The 6113-nt window shown below is 39.7% G+C and overlaps 1 pseudogene; it reads left to right on the top strand.

Moving 5' to 3' along the window:
- The first annotated feature begins 4715 nt into the window (after window positions 1-4715).
- Window positions 4716-4800, top strand: LOC127483659 (U4 spliceosomal RNA; annotated as a pseudogene).
- The last annotated feature ends 1313 nt before the right edge of the window (window positions 4801-6113 follow it).

The following is a 6113-nucleotide window of genomic DNA, read 5'->3' on the forward strand; positions in this document are numbered from 1 at the left end:
TAAACCTTGTCTGGGTTGCATGTTGGCCTCTTGTCAATTTCTTTTTTTTTTAACTTTTATTTAATGAATATAAATTTCCAAAGTACAGCTTATGGAGTACAATGGCTTCCCACCCATCACTTCCCTCCCACCCGCAACCCTCCCCTTTCCCGCTCCCTCTCCCCTTCCATTCACATCAAGATTCATTTTCAATTCTCTTTATATACAGAAGATCAGCTTGGCATATATTAAGTAAAGATTTCAACAATTTGCACCCACACAGAAACACAAAGTGAAAAATACTGTTTGAGTACTAGTTATAGCATTAAATCACAATGTACAGCACATTAAGGACAGAGATCCTACATGGGGAGTAAGTGCACAGTGACTCCTGTTGTTGACTTAACAAATGGACACTCTTGTTTATGGCATCAGTAATCACCCTAGGCTCTTGTCATGAGCTACCAAGGCTATGGAAGCCCTTTGAGTTCACCGACTCTGATCATATTTAGACAAGGTCATAGTCAAAGTGGAAGTTCTCTCCTCCCTTCATGCAGAGAAAGGTACCTCCTTCTTTGATGACCTGTTCTTTCCATTGGGATCTCACTCGCGGAGATCTTTCATTTAGGTTTTTTTTTTTTTTTTTTTTTTTGTCAATTTCTATTTGCAAGTGAGCCAAAGAACCTGGGACCTGGGCCAGGAACTATAACCTTACTCATTGGTTGTTTATTTTTCAGTTTTTCACTTATTCAAATAGATTGGCAACTTCTAAGACCTTTATATATGGAATAGGAAACTGGAAGTCTCCTTGGCTATTTTTTTTTTTGAATTGGGTTGTTTGTGTTTTTGTTGTTGAGTTAGGAATTCTTTACATATTCTGGATATATGAGTATGTATAAACGTATTCCTTATCAGATATATAATTTACAAATATTTCCCCATTCTGTTGTGTTTTTTTACTTTCTTGATAATGTCCTTTGATGCACAAAAATTTTTTTAATTTTGATGAAGTACAGTTTATCTGTCTTATCTTCAGTTGTTCATGTTTTTGGTGTTTTATCTAAGAATCTATTACCAAATTCAAAGTGACAAAAATGTACTTCTGTATTTCCTTGACTTGCTTGTTTGAACACTTATGTCTTGGGCACATGACATATACAATCTTACTTAATCCCTACCACAAACCTGTGTAATATTATTGCCCCCTTTTGATTGATAGAAACACCTAAGCTTAAAATATTAAGTTACCCACAATTGTGCAACCAGAAAAATGATAGGACAGAGATTTGAACTAATGTTTCCAGATTCTTGACCAATACTAATTTTGGGGTTCAGGAATGAGATATCATAATTTATAGAATTTCTTAGGACTTTCCAACCTCGTAAGTTATTCCAAAAATAATTCCAACAGTTTTTCATGGATTTTAGTCCTTATCATGGATATATAAAAATTTCATTTAATAAATCAAAAGTGCTAAATCTAGTAGCATTAGCATTATGGTAAGTGTTCCAACACTGGAATTATCATGGATATATAAAAATTTCATTTAATAAATCAAAAGTACTAAATCTAGTAGCATTAGTGAAGTACAGTAAGTGTTCAGACACTGGAAAGTGCCCGCCAGCTGCATTCAGAGAGATTCAAATAATGTAACATTTGGATTTCCTAGTAAGGTGAGCAGAACTACTAAGAATCCCACGGAGAAACTGCCAACTTAAGCACTCATGTGCTTCTAAAACTTCCTTCTTGGAACAGCATTCACAACATTTAAATAAAGCATACAATGTGTATAAACTTCTGCATATTCATTTGACATGCCAGAATGACTCATTGTTAGTAGCAGACAAGGCCAGAAACACACATGGCACATTGAACATGGCGGGTTACAATCAATCAAGACCGACTGGTTTGATTGTAAATGCGCCTCTATGTTGCTTCACTTTGATTTGTGATGGAGAATTATAACCACTCCCTAATTTCTCAACTTATCTTCCTCAGGATTTGGAAAAAACATACATTTTCTGAGAAATGTCGAGAAAGAACTCTTGCTTGGAAATACTAATTAGAATCAGGTCTGGGTTCTCCCAGTCTAAAACCCATGTTCTTCCCATGACCATACCTGGCAACCTCCCACGAGAGGCTAAGAAAGAAGGGGGACGGGAAAGCCCTTTGGGTCTTTTGAGCAGGAGGTCTTTGGTGTGACATCTCAAGGTGACCAGCTGTAGTGCCCCGTTGCTGCTGTGACCCCTGACCCCACACTCATTGGCTTAGGTCAATGAAGATGCACTCTGTTGTAGTTCTGGCGGGCAGAAGGCATTTCACTGGGCTAAAGTCAGTGTTGGCAGGGCTGGTTCCTTAGAGGTTCTGCTGGAGAGCATGGGTTTTTGTTGCTTGAACTGGATACCTTTGTTTCTTAGCTTGTGGCCCTGTCTTAGTCTGTTTGTGCTACTTAACAAAAGGCTACAGACTGGATAATTGAATAAAAAGCAGAACTGTATTTCTCATAGTTACGGACTCTGGCAGTCCAAGGTGAAGGTGCCAGTAGGTTTGGGGAGGGTTCTGTGTCCATTTCCAAGGTGGCACTTATTGCTACATCCTGTGCAGGGAAGGAGCGCTGTGTCCCCAATGGCAGTAGGACCATAAGGAGGCAAATGCCCTCCCACAAGCCCTTCTATACAATGACCTAAGCCTTCCTCACATCCTCCCTTCTTGCTACTGTTGCATTGGAGGTTAAGCTTCCATGTGAAGTTTGGAGGGAAGAGCATCATTCACACTGCAGCAGGCCCCTTCCTCCACATTCAGAGCGCATCCCTCCAGTCTCCACTTCCGTCATCCCATTTCCCACTCCTCCCACCTGACTCCGCCTTCCTTCCTCTGTAAGCACCATTGTGGCTACATTGGCTAATCTAAATAATCTCTCCACCTAAACACCTTAAGATTAATCACATCTGCAATAGTCATGCACCCCTTCATGATAAAGATACAGCCGAAGAAAGGCATTGCTAGGCAATTGTGTCATTATGCAAACATAGCGGGTACTTAGACAAGCATACACATTGTATGTTTTATTTAAATGTTGTGAATGAGTGCGTGGTACAGGATAGAACCTATTGCTCCTAGCTCCAGACCTGCACTGCATGTTACTGAACTGAATACTGTAGGCAATTACAAAATGGCCATCATTTGTGAGTCTACGCATACCTAGACATAGAAAAGGTACAGTAAAGTATCATAGGAAGGGTAAACAGCGGCGCACTTAGAGTGAATGGAGCCGGAAGGACTGGAAGCTGCTCGGGATGTGTCAGGGAGTGAGTGGTGAGTGAAGGCAGAGGCCTCAGACAAGACCGCCCACTGCTGTAAACAGTGTACACTTCCGTGACATTCAACTCACTTCATAGCTTCTTTCTTCAATATGCAGTTAATCTTAATTTACTGTAAATCTTTTGCTTTATAAATGTACATTTTTAAGCTTTTTTATTGTTTCATATTAACACAGCTTAAAATGTGCACTAAAAAGCAATATAAAAATATTTTCTTTATCTTATCCTATAAGCTTTTGACTATTAAAAACAATTTTTTACCTTAAACTTTTTTTGTTGAAAATTAAGATAAACATACACATTAGCCTATGACTACATAAGGTCAAGATTGTCATTTTCATTTCCCACTCTTGTGGTGCCAGGTGGTAAATTAGGTTTATTTTTCCTCTAATGGCCTTCTAGTGTTCCTAAGAGTAGCTATTAAAATTTTTATTCTTTCCCTTTTTATTTGTGGTTCCATTTTTACCATGTATTAAGGTCTCTTATATACATTGGTCTGCCTCTGATCTCTCCTTTCTCTTTTATTAGTCTACTTTGCTGCCATTACCATGCTGATTTAATTAATATGACTCTTTGGGACGTGTTAATAATTGCTACGATATGCTTCCCTTATAGTTGCTGTTCTTTGTTTTTACAATGACTTGGCTTTTGAGGACTTTCACTTTTTCTTTCTCTTTTGAAAATTAAAATATAATTTACATATCATAGTTTCAAATTTGTATTAGAGTAGCACACATAGAGGAAAGCACACACATCATTACTGTAGAGTGCTATGCATTTTCACCAGGTGAACATATTTCCATATTCGCATTCAAATTAAGAAACTCAATGCTGCCCAGAAGATCTTAGCTGGATTTGTTGCAGTTTTAACTGAAGGAGGTGGAAAAGGTTTAAACAACAGCAAAAAAAAAAAAAAAAAAAAAAAGACAAATGAGTGGGCCATAGAATGATTCCCTTTTTAGCTGAAACAAAAGTGTATCTTTTCAAAAATGAGCTTCCACTGATATATATGCTTGATATTCCATAATGAGTACATGGAATCTCTGTGCACGTAGTTGGAATGCAATTTATAATGGCCTTTTAGCTTTTCTCTCTTTTACTTTTATTTATTTTAAAATTAATTTATTTATTTTTATTTGGAAGGCAGAGAATTTTCCATCTACTGGTTCACTCCCTAAATTCTCACAACAGCCAGGGCTAGGCCACTTTGCAGTCAGCAGCCCAGAACTCAATCCAGATCTCTCATCTCATGTGGGTAGCAGCATCTAACTACTTGAGCTGTCACCTACACTACAAGGTGCACATTAGCAGGAAGGTGAAATGAGAAGCAGAGCCAAGATTTGATGCCAGGCACTCTGATACAGGATGTAGGCATCCCAAGCAGCAACTTAACTGCTATACCAAATACCGACCCCAGCTTTGCACAGTGGCAGTATATCATAGCCAATGAGTTTTATCCGAGGTGCGATTATTGCTAATTGAAAACTTTCCCTAAATGCTGGCCCCTTCTCTCTCTCTCTCTCTCTCTCCCTCTCCCTCTCCCTCTCCCTCTCCCTCTCCTTCTCTCAAAGAGTTTTTTATTATTTATTTGAAAGAGAGAGGTCTTCCACCTGCTGGTCCACTCCCTAGATGGCCGTAATGGCCGGAGCTGGGCCCATCCGAAGCCAGGAGCCAAGAGCGTCTTCCAAGTCTCCCATACAGGCACAGGGGCCTACGGACTTGGGCCATCTTCTACTGCTTTCCTAGGCCATAGCAGAGAGCTGGATCGGAAGTGGAGCAGCCGGGACTCGGACCAGCACCCATATGGCCAGCACTGCAGGCAATGGCTTTACCCACTACGCCACAGCGCTGGTCTCCATTTTCTCTCTTTTTAAAAAAACCAACTTAATGTTGGAGCTAGTTTTAAATATATATGGCCAGTTAATCATTTGATACTGTAAATGAATGGCTCCCAGGACAGATGAAGCAAGTGCTGTCTGACCTTACTCTGAGATAACAACACTCTCAACACCTTGTCACCTCCTGTCCTAAAAGTTTCCTCAAATCGCAATGTCCCAGAGAGAATCTCAGGTTCAAAGAAGTCCTCTACATTCATTAGTGTCTCCTCTGACTGCCCACGTTTGTGCTTTTTTTCCTTTCACTCCATGCTTATCCTTTGCAAAGTCAGCCTCCCTGGGTACCATCAAAGGCATTAAACTAAATCACATACTTGTGGTAGTCAGAATTAATGTCTCCTCGAAGATGCTGACATACTAATCCCAGGAATCTGCAAATATGCTTCCTAAGTCAGAAGGGATTTTGCCAGTTGACTATGGTTAAGGACTTTGGGGAGATGGCAGATGGGAGTTGAAGATGCAGATAGAATCAAAGCTGCCAATTCACTTATCTCACATAAAGAAATCGTCTTGGATTATCTGTGTGGAATCATAGTGTTATCAGAAGTGTCCTCAAAAGAGGGATGCAGAGGACAAAGACTTGAGCCACCACTGCTGGCTCCGGCATGCTAGCCGCATACACAGGGAAAAGGAATTCCGAATGCTTCCACGAGATTACCACTTCATAGTTTTACCCAGGCATGACCCTGAAAGTCATGTAGAGATTCAGAAAGCTGGTCTAGAACCTAAAATAGTTCTTTCTCTTATTTACGGTCAAAGCCAAGGTGCCCATGACTAAATTCACCCCATCTTTCCTTCCGCCTGAAAAGAGCTTGAGAAAAATGTTATAAAGTATATGAGAATACTTCATGGGAAGTATTGAAGAGCTAAGTTTATTTTTGTGCAAAAACATATTTGTAATCAATGCATTTGAGGGAT

The sequence above is a fragment of the Oryctolagus cuniculus genome, chromosome 13, assembly GCF_051225735.1.
Source record: "Oryctolagus cuniculus isolate XC-2025 breed Fujian yellow rabbit chromosome 13, ASM5122573v1, whole genome shotgun sequence".
Classification (NCBI taxonomy): Eukaryota; Metazoa; Chordata; class Mammalia; order Lagomorpha; family Leporidae; genus Oryctolagus; species Oryctolagus cuniculus.